We start from the raw sequence: 11511 nt of genomic DNA, 5'->3' as shown, positions 1-11511 counted from the left end.
TTGAACATTATTTTTCAAATACTAAATAACAAAAATCATGTTTAATACCATATTATGTAAAAAGCAGTAGACTACATTTTTACAGCAGCTGCTGGCATAAACAAGATAGTTACTTTTAATAAATAAGCACCACAAAGACATAAATTTCTTGGCTCGTTTAGGAGTTAAAAAACAATTCAAATGAGTAACCCACACGCCTGATGGGAAAACGTCCTAGCATTTAACTGTGTACAATTTAAGCCTCCGGCTTTCCAGAATGAAATTAAACGGCACTCAGAGCTCTCAGTAACAGGATTAGGTTGAGGGCATGGACAAGAACAAGTTGCTGCAAGGTAAGGAGGGGTGTGAACTCACCATAGATAGCTCATGCACTGTAATTGCCCATGTTGCACCCCACAGAAAGCTTCTCTGTGGTAAAGGTAAGATTTTTTTTTTAAAGGTGGGAAGAAAATAAAAAAAAAGCAGAGCTTCCAGTTGCCAGCATGCTTTAAGGCCACACCTTAATTAATCATCAGAAAGAGAGGCGTTTGCATGTTCATGTATTTTGTTAAAAGGCAGTTCTTGTGCTTTAAATCTACTGTTGCAGACTCGCAAGTTATGACCAGAACAGCCATATTATTCGCCTTTCCGAAAACCTGTATCCCTCTCTTTAGGATATATCCTGTATTTGCCTAGTCCCCATATTTGCTTCTGTCTGTTTTGTTCCTGGTTCAGTGATACAGCAATACTCACTCACCAGCTCACTCTGCTCTTAAACAGCACGAGGATGACGGAGCTGTTGCACACCTCGGCCCTCCGCACGAGCCAGGTCCGGCGCAGCGCGCTCTGCACGCGGAGGACTGTGGGCAGACTTCCTGCGGCCACGACGAAGCACAAAGGCTGAACGGGCGGCTGACCCAGGGAAGGCAGAGCCGCCGCACCCTACTCCAAACACACGGTGCAACGTAATGCCACCTGCCACTGTCTTAACGCTTCCGAAGTTGGTTTTGCGCTCGTTCCCCAAAAAACAAAGTCGCATTTTGAGTTTTCACACCTGCGGTATCACCTAACTATACTTACTTTGCACATCTTCCCCACACCTGCAGAGAACCAGGCCGAAACGCCCCGCACCGTCCGGAACCGCCGGCAGACGCCCTTCTCCTCTTCACAGCCCTACCAGAGACGCACCGGCTCTCCCCTGCTCAGCCCCCGCCGTGACTGAGGTCGCTCGTTCCCCGAGCCCGGGCGTGCCGACCCAGGCGGCGGTCAGCCCCGTTACCGCCAGGCGCTCCGCGCTGACCGCGGCGCCGCTCTGCGGCCGCCCCGCCGCTGCCCTCTCCCCCGTCCTGAGGCGCCGGCCGCTGCCCCTTTCCCCCTTGGCCCCCGCCCCGGGACCGGCTCCCCGCCTGCCCGCCGCGGCCTGCCCGCTCTCCCCCACCTACCGCCCCCGTTACCTGCGCTACCTCCGTCCGTCCCGCGGCGCGGCGGCGGCCCGCTGAGGAGAGCCCCTCGCCCCCTCCCCCAACGGCTAACGGCCGCTGCGCGCGCCAGCGCCGCCCCCCAACCGCCCTGGCCGGGGCGGCGGCGGGACGGGCAGGTGGGGCGCGGTGGGGTATTTTCTCTGCAGCTGCAGAGCGGTGTGTTACCGGGGGAACCGGCGATTCGGGCCGGGCCGGACCAGGGGGGAGGAGGACCCCTTCCCCCCCCGGAGCAGACCCCCCGGCGCTGCCCACAGCGGGGCCCGTCGGCTGCACTGAAGGGCTGGCGCGTGCGGCCTGCGGGGCCGGCTGCCCCGAGCCACGCTGGGAACAAGCCCCGGCACAGGCCTCCGTTAGGATGACTTTAGGACTTTTATAGGAAATTCCAGAGTTTGAAGCGTCCTGTAGGTCAGCGGTGCTCAGCTGCTAGAATGGGGGAGTCTATTTTTAGTACCAAATAGTTAAGAAAAAGTGGACAAAACAGTTTCTGGCAGATACTTTTACCTATTCTCCCTTTAAAGCAGTGCCTGGGACTTCCCCAACTGTTCGTCCTTGTATGGACTCCCCGACTGGATTTACGAAATTCAAGGAGCCCCTCCCACAGAGAGTGGCCTCTCCCCATGAGAAAGAAAGATCATTACTGCAAAATTCTGAACATAGACTCAGAGTGATACAGAACAATCACGACAGGGAGAATACGTGAAGTGTGTGAAATCTATATGGTATTAATTGGGGAAAAAAAAAGTGATTCAACTAAACACTTAGATCTGACGGGTGGCAAACCTCTGAAGGTAAAAAACCTTAACTGTTTTAAATACATTGGAGAGTTAAAAAATACAAACAGCTCTGGAGAATCTGCAGACAAAAACTTCAAGATGGAAAAAGATCCAGTGCATGCAAAACACCCTTTGAGGGTGACCTTTTTTTTTTTTTTTTTAGTTATCATCATCTTAACACTAAGATAACATTTTCACATTACCATAACAAAGTAATTAGGTATTATTCATAGTAAACTAACCAAATTGTAGCAGCTGCTACACCTATTGCTAATAAGATAACTTTGATATGAGATGTAAATGAATACAGCTGCTGGCTGTTTGCAGTCAGGCCAGCCATTCTGATCTAAGCCCAGGGAAAGCCCAAGATGTTCATTGTTTTTATTACTTTCGAACATTCTCATCTTTGATATTTTCTCATCGTCTCACTAGCATGACTAAAGGCAAGTTGGAAACATTCTAGGTTTACAAACTTTATTCATGTTCTGCCAAGCTCCTACCTACAGTTTTCTGACATCAGGCAATATATTAAGACTATTAAATTAAGATTGAGTGATAGGTCTATTCCGTCTAGGGTCTGTCGCCAAATGACTGAGTTAACTATATCAGAGCATTTATCAGATCGGTATCTGTTGGCCCTTGAGCAGCAAATGAGGGGCAGAAGCTTTTGCACCGGCAGAGACCTGACCAGGTTTGTACATTAACTGAGGACCCTTCCAGTCCATGTAACTGTATGATTATGTGTGTTCCTGAGATGATTGGTATCAAGCCATCTATTTATCTATTTAAATACAGGAAATGTGTGATTGGCATGATAACAAATGGGTATATCACCCAGAGACGCAACAATTCCGGGAAATAAAGCAGTACTGATTGCCGAAGATTTTTCGTAAATAACTGCAGAGTGGAAAGAATTATTGCCAGACTCAGACATAGGTCTCGTTAATTCATTTCATAGAGGAGTAGCCCTGTTTCAAACCTTTGGAAAAATGCATCCATCAAGTGGTATATTTTATGACTAATAAACCATTCACAGTTAAAACAAATATACTGCACTAAAAGATAACTGCAGCCAAATATACCCCACTCTGATTGCTAGTGGGTATAATCCCTCAAACTGGGAGTTTTTTTCTTGTTTCTATTCAACTAGTTAAATTTGCATTAGAAAAAGATGATATGAAAATATCAGTAGCCAGAAGAAAAAAAAAATACAGAAGACTGCCCTTACCAGTGGTCAGCCTCTTAAGAACCAAAACCTGAAGGTAAGTGGCCCATGCGCTGTTCTTGATGCTGCCCAATGTAGTTAAGTGGTACAAGGGCACAGAAACAGAGCAGGCCAACAGACATTGCTGACCAAGTGAGTCTGGTTTCATGGGTACAGGATGCATACACACCAGGAAAAGAACACACACTGACGAGCTTTTGAAGGTGATACTAAGTATTTCCAGAGTTACTTTTTTTTTCCTCCATTTACATGTTTTTGTAACTCTATAAAAAAGGTAAAATACTACAAAAATTGGATACCTGGGCATGTATTCCCCCTCTGTGCTGAAGCTATGAAACAGTGCTTCAAAAGAGGGAAAACGCAAGCACTGTACTCTGCTCAGTGCTCCACAGGGCACGTTAGTGTTAAACTGAACAGCAGTGGCTGCTCCTGCGTGCAGAAACTGCAAAGACTTTGCACTTACCTCCGCAAACTCCCATTGGTCATTACTAATCACCAGCAACTGTTCAGTCAGTGGAAGAGCTATTACAGATTCTTAACTTTACACGATTTTCACTGTGCTGTGTCTGCTTGTTCTTAAGAGGAGCCTGGTAAGCAGGAAAGTATAGAATACATCTTCTGCGATCCAGAACAAGTTAAGGAGCCTTGTGCCTGAGCTCCCTGCAGACAAGAACAGTGTGAAACCCCTGACAAGCCAGGCAGGCGACTCTGGCTCAGCAGATAGCAGCAACGTGAACCCAAGGGGCAAAGACATCTCACGATTCCAACAGCCATTCATGTCCTAGGGAGATTTCAGAGAGCTCTCTTGTCATGTTTTAAGTCATGGCTGCATTTCTGTTTGTCAGAGTGCATTTGCTAGTTGCACTGCTGAGTTTTTATATGCAAGTCAGCCTACAGCAGTTTCCAGTCATGGCATCTTATGCAATTTTTGACCTACTTTAACACATTGGGGCACTTGGAAACATGAGATTCACTGCAGCAGCTTTCTGCTTGACTGTGTTACACTGCAGCAGGAAGCAAGGCTTTAGACAAATACCTTGATCACTAAAATACAGGTGACAAAAACCCCCAGACTTTAATTTTCAAGGTATTTGTCAAACCATTAGGAGCATCCAGATCAATCATCATACCTATTGTTTTCAGCTAGAGACTGTACACATTATTTCAAAAAGATCAAATGATCAAAAAATCAGTAAGCTGTTACACACACACTGACCTGTGTGCTCTTTCTCAACCTCTCTAGGCTGCGGCTTCCTGAAGGTCACCGCTTAACACCTCAAATCAGGGCTTCTGTGTCTTATAATAAAACACTACAGGGTTAGTGATACATAGATCTTTTCTTTTGCTGCACCAGACAGCTACGTTGGAGAAGAAAGCTGTCATCTTCTAGACATCCTCCTGAACTTTAGCAATAAACTGAAGGTCTTTGAGGAACTAAAGGTCTTACCAAACAGGATCTTTGATGTTCTCCTGTTATCTATTCTGCTAGCAAATGTGAAGAGCTGGGGAGCTAAACACCACTACTAAAGGAAAGATAGCAAATAGAAGTATTCCCGCTATTAATCAGAACTAATCTTTGAACAGGAAGGGAAATAGCAAGAAAAAATGGGGATGACTAACCCTTTATCTTCCTTCTCCCACATGAGAAAAGGACTCCAATACAGTGATTTTAAAAGTTACAAGACACATTGCACAGTGTGTACATTTCAAATTTGTAATCTGATGAAGGTGTCTGACCACACTTATTTGAGTGGGCTCACAGACACTTGCCACTGCAAACTATGTTAAAGTTCAAGATCTACAGAGCACGTTTTTTTCAGAACAATCCTGGAAAGTTGTTGGGTTTCTTTTGTCATCCCCCAGTTCTGTTATTAAGACATCAGGAAAGGTTTAAGCATGGCTGAAGCAAACACAAGAGACACCATCATCTGACTTGTATACCAGTACGTGAGTACCCTGTGTCAGCGGTCAGAACAACTCCCTATTCTGACCTAGTGGTTTTACCACCTCCTGTATCTTCTTTGGTCATTCTATACCCTGCATTAATGGAATAACGCTCTCTCACCTTAAGAGACTTAGATATGATTTTGACATTAAAATCTCACATGCTTGATACCATACAAACTTGATAACTGATTACTAATTAACCCTATAGCACTCTTCCCATGCAGACAAAATAATTAAGTCCAAATGACAGCCAGTATTATTCACCGACAGCTATTTTACCTTGTTTCTTTAATATGTAGTTATCACTCATGCCCTGCCATTCCAGTATAATTTGTACCTTACTGCTACAGTGCCCCTAATGATTTTTCTTTTACTATTTTTCTGAAATGCCTTGGCATTAAGTGAGGATATTACTACTATAGGTAAACCCTTAAAACTATAAGCATTTTAGTATATACTTGATTTGGGATCTATTACTTTTGTGTCATATTAAAGGGGTTTTATGTAATGAAGGTTGTTCTTCACTGTGTTCTGTTTTTGCATCCTTTAAGATAATCAATAAAATTAAGAGGTGTTTCAGACTTCACCTGTAGGTTAATGCATCACCTTGAACCTCAGTGCAAACCTTTCTACTCCTATCAGCTTCACTCTCATCTTTCATTTGAAAATTGTTGAAGTGATAGAAGTCTAGATCTGTTCTGTTCTAGTTGGAATTTACACCGGGAAAATATATTCTTTTTGTCCTGTAAGTTGTCCCCAGTTTTCCTAAATGTAACCTCTTTTTTCTGTATCATTTTCTAAACTATGTGGTACATTTCACAAAAAGGCTACTAAAGGAGCTAATATTTGATCATATAGTGCTCTAAAGAAAAAAAAAACCACCAAACAAACACAGATTATATTTTACCCCCTTAACTTTTCTCCTATCCATAATGCTGCTGGTTTGCATATAATTCACTTCAGACCATCCAAACAATCTGTTAACAGCTTCAAGAAGCTTCCTTATACTCAACAAGGAAGTTACCATACAATCCACACAAGCATTACAAACCTTCCATGTCCCATGCCTGACACCTCCCCAGTTCCCAACCATTCCGTATCACATCCTCCTTTTCTTAACAGCTATTGTGTTACCTTTGGGGAAAAAAGTTTCCTCAATCTGTAAGCATACAGAGCTATCAATCTAGACTGAGGGAACTACCTATAGAAACATTTCCCTTCTTTCAAAACTTACATCCTCCTACCAGATAACTTCCCTTCTCTTCCATAGCACAAGGATTGTAAGCCTGAAGATGAGACTGCACTGCAATGAACCTGCAAGTCTTGTCAACGTGACCGCAAACTCCTCCAGTTCAAACTGTATGGCTGGCCTCAGGAGATAGTACTTGCTCTCGGCATGCAATGGATACATCCAGGCATCATCAGCTGAGAGGACATATATATAAAAAACATCAAGTAAAGTAACTAAGATGCTCCCAACCACCTGGAAAAACTTATCTGAATTCAACTTTACTTTTTCAGAGGTGCACTTATTTTCTCGTTTTCTTACAAAGTCAAGAATCAGATTCAGATCAAGAATCCCATTTCACTTTCTTTAGCAGCTGACCTTCTCTGTACTTTATTGACTCACTACGTTGGGCTTTAGCCACTTGAAATGCTGAGGGTGAGGGACCAGGGGAGAAGTCTCAGAAGGCTCTTAACTTTACACCTGTGGCTATAGTTGGCCTTAAGTGAATTGCTCAATGAACTACTGAGCAGTTTGCTTAAGGATTTAGTAGAGGAACAGGAGGACAAAATGATGAGCGGCTACTATACTCGCCACCTCAAAAGAAGGCAGAGCCACTTGTGCAGCTTTTCTTAAGAGTGGATTAAGATTTGTAACCTTATCTGTGGATTTGTTTTAAACTAACATTTAAACCAATCAGGCTGAAATTTACTACCACTTGTAAGTAGTGTTTAAAATAAGCAATTTCTAAGCCCAAACAAATTTAGAGAGGAACTTACAGATGCTGTGCTAATTCTATGCTAACTTCGCCATAAACTTAAAAGGCAAAAGAAGCAAAAGGAAGTCAGGAGTTAACCAAAAACCATTCCTTACACCAAAACTCACACAAGCTCTGATGCATTATGCTTTTTCTCATTCAGAAGAACACTTAAAATGTTCAGACAACTTGGTGCTAAGTAACAGCCATTAAAATATTTAAAGTGTTAAGTAAGTGCATCTGTCGCATTTGTAATTAGGAATGAAGTGGCAGTTTCTGAAGTTAGAATCTACAGCCACAGCAGGCTTAAGAGAAACCTTGTTAGGGACAATAAACCCTGGAGGAGTTATCACTGTAGGGGCTCTTTTGTGTCAGAAAAATAGAAATAGCATTAATATGCTCACAAGTCACAAAATATTTGGGTACTGGAAGGACACATTTTTATTCCATGCAACTGTAAAGCAAATTCAAAAGATTATAATCCTCTCTAACACATAATATGCACAGCTAAGTATACTTTCTAAAATAAAATATGGGATTACTTTTTTTGTTTCAAATACATTGATACCTATCAGCCCTTTTAAGGAATTGTTGCCAAATACAGATTAAACTCTTAGCATTTCCCTTCAGTTAATGCAAAATCAAAATAAGGCACCGCTTCCACAACTACATGCGATACTCACTGTTCAGAGTTGCATCACATAAAAAGATTTAAGTACATGCTAGTGAACATAACTTTGAAATTTCCTTTATTGGCTTCTTTAGGTGCTTGCCTGAGATTTAAAGAGACAAAAAAAGTCTTACTTTTAGTTATGAATGATTAGAGCTATTTCATCCAAACAAACTACAGTGACATGCAAGCTTCTGATAACCCTCATATTGCATTGATTTTATGTTAAGAATCACAGTCACCAAATTAACAGATTTCAAACTGCAATAACCTGAATTTTCAGCTTAGCTTTTCTCTGATTTTCTTCCCTCCCATTTAGATAGGAAGAAAAACTGTGGAACGTATCCTATAGAAGAACTCACTCTGGTCTTTCATATTAAAATGCTTCTTCTAACAAGACAATGACAGTTACTCTATGTATTTTAACTGAAGGGCAACCAAGACTTAAAAAAAAAAAAAAAGCTTGTAAAATCAAGCCTCTATGATGGAATCTTTGCTACAGCAACACTGACTTCATAGTCAGGTAACTTCTAAGGTAAAAGAGAAGTCACATTTTCAGTGTGTAGCCCAACACCTGTAACCAAACAAACATCAGGACAAAGACTCATAATGTGAAACAGCTGAGGTTAAAAGTTACTTCAACTATTTTTCCCCCAGCATAGCTAATACAAGTATAGCTTCCAATACAGAAGGGAAATTCTTCAAAAGTCAATGGAAGGAAACCCCACATGTATTCTTTATTCTTACCTAAAAGAAAAAAAATAAATACCAAACCAGAAAAAACAATTCAGTTTTGCTGTAGAGGGTGGGCTGAACTAAATAAAATAATTATATTCCCCCAGTGTACAGCACGGGTAGAAAGCACAATGGCCTCAAACCATTTCCAAGTTTGCAACGGCTTGTAGCAAAGGGAGGCCAGAGTTCTGCCTGTTGTAGGTGAAGTTTCTTCTATTCTCAACAGGTACAGAGCTAGGTCTGACCTACGGGCAAATCTGAACAGTTGTTTCTAAACACATTTATGCCTTGAATATTCCATTAATACTATGCCAAAAAAATAATCTGTCTAAATTAAAGATTTTTCATGGTAGATGGTATTAACAGAATTATTTCTTCTATAAGAGGAAAAGGTACTAGTTTTCAGGTATACTGACTACAAACATATTAAATAAAGATAAATTCATTAAAAGGCTTCAATAATTTGACAGTAGATTTAGCATGAATGCTGACATGTTTTAATAAAGTGCCTAACTAGCAAGAAGATGGATGTTTCAATAGAAGGGATGTCAAAGCTCTGAATAATTGCAAAAAGATAAACTTAAGATTGAAGCTTCAAGCATTCTGACGTTTAGAAATCCATACTCTGAGCTGCCCACATATTCTTAGTATCTAAAGCTAGTATTTTTCAGTTCAGCCTTAAATTAGAAAATTAAGACATTTTTCTCCATCACAGGAGATCCATCTCATTTTGTAAGAAGACCAAAGTGTACTCTCTGAATGTTTAAGTATGCAAAACTTCACATTCAGCTTCAAGCTCTATTTGCCTCGTATCATCCAAAAGTTATGATGAATAAGCTTCACGGAGAGGTAGAAAAAAATCTTGAAACAGGGAAAATCCAGGTTCTGTGCCAGGATCCCAAGAACATTGCATTTAAAACATTGTAGGAAATCAGTCAGCAGGGCTTGGTGCAGAGAAATGTAGTTTTCCTTTCCAAGCCTCCTACTGACAGAGGGGAGGGGTGCAGGGGATTAAAAAACCAAAAAGCAACACCCCCCCAACACTTGTCTTTGTCTCTATACAGATTCACAACTCCCTTAGTCTACAACTCTTCCTTCTACTCTACATTTGCATCCAGATTTTTTCTTTTTCTCTCTATTGCTTGGGAACTGCTAAAGAAGACATTTCAGTACAAAAGGAAAGGGTGTCTTTGTTTTCATTATTAGTGTCCTAGAAACAGCATCATCCCCAGCAGGAATAATTGCTGGTCAGTGCTAAATGTCATTTGTCCTCAAGGAATCATCTTATCTACTGCATGATCAGCTAATCACCTTCAGCTAATTTTGTCTCTTCACAATCTTCTTTTCAGCTTCCCCTTTAACCCTGAGTGTATGTGTTCATGCGTGGGGTGGCAGGGGTAGAGGGAATGGGGCATGGTGGTATGAAACAGCACCTGCAACAACTGGCAATTTCACAATGTTTAAAAGTCCTTGTTCCAGACTCAAAGGCACTAAAAGTTAGCCAGTAAGACAAATAAGTATTTACCAGTATAAAAGTTAAACATTCCAGATTTCTGGTAACAAGTTAGTAGATTTAAATCTTTAATCACAATTTAAAATTAAGTCCAAGGAAAATTTACTGTAAATTTCACATGAAGAAAATTAGTAATTTTATCATGTCCTAACAGTCAACACACCTGTTTAAAACTAACTGCCAGATCATTTACTTACTGAAATTCCTAAGACACAGAAATAAAAATGAGGAAATAGTTCAGTTTAACTAAATATTTTAACACTAGACTCATTACCTACATAGATTTTACATGTTAATTTTGATAGCTGAACCCTTTCAAAAGGTTTTTCTTTCCCCCCCTCCCCGCAGCCGATAGTCCTTATGTGATTAAATTAAAAAAAAACCAAAAACACTTCTACAAAATCTAGGGAGAACAGGAGTTTATTGAGTTCTACCTGTCTGAAAAGTGCTGGTGAAGAGTTGCCATTTCATGCTTTGTCTATATAGATAAGTCAAAAGAGAAATTGTTGCAAAAATCAGCTCATTTGAAAACTGAGTGTTTCTCCAGAACTTCTTACCATTCCTAAGTGAACACAAACGTGAATTTTTTTTTTTTTACATGAAGCTAGTCTTTTTCATTTTCAAATGCAATATCTACACTTTAAGTTCCCTCAGGACTATTAAAATACTTCTAGGCAGTATTAATATACAGAGAAGCAATTAGTCCTATTTTCAAGACCCCAGGTATCCCAGCTCTAAAAGTGCATGATTTGAAACATTAGTAATGGAATATTTTGAAAGAACATTCTTACTCAGTATTAACACATGCTATTATTACAAAAGTACCCATTGCATATTGTAAGGAACAACATTTTTTCTTTTGTAGACAACAAAAAAGCATGCTGAATGGTATCAGATCAGTATAAATCTATTTTTAATGAGGTTCAACACACTGTTCAAGTCCCATTAAGAGCAGCTTCCTCCAACTGTGCACCAGTGTAAGCTTGCACAGGTGTTAAAAAAGTTTTGCACTAATGTGGCTTAGGCTGGCCTCAAACATTTCCAAAGCAGGGCATTAAGACTGGATCTTGAATTTCAGTAAGCATTCATTTAATTTGTTTAAATAAAATATCAAAAGCCACTATAAGAATTAGGCATAAAAGCATGTTAAGTAACAAATTTAGGCCTTGCTAGCAGAACATACAGGTATTTACACAAATGTTGATT

The sequence above is a fragment of the Gavia stellata genome, chromosome 11 (genome assembly GCF_030936135.1).
Source record: "Gavia stellata isolate bGavSte3 chromosome 11, bGavSte3.hap2, whole genome shotgun sequence".
NCBI classification, from domain to species: domain Eukaryota; kingdom Metazoa; phylum Chordata; class Aves; order Gaviiformes; family Gaviidae; genus Gavia; species Gavia stellata.
The sequence above is the reverse complement of the archived record's forward strand: the minus strand, read 5'-3'. Positions refer to the sequence as shown.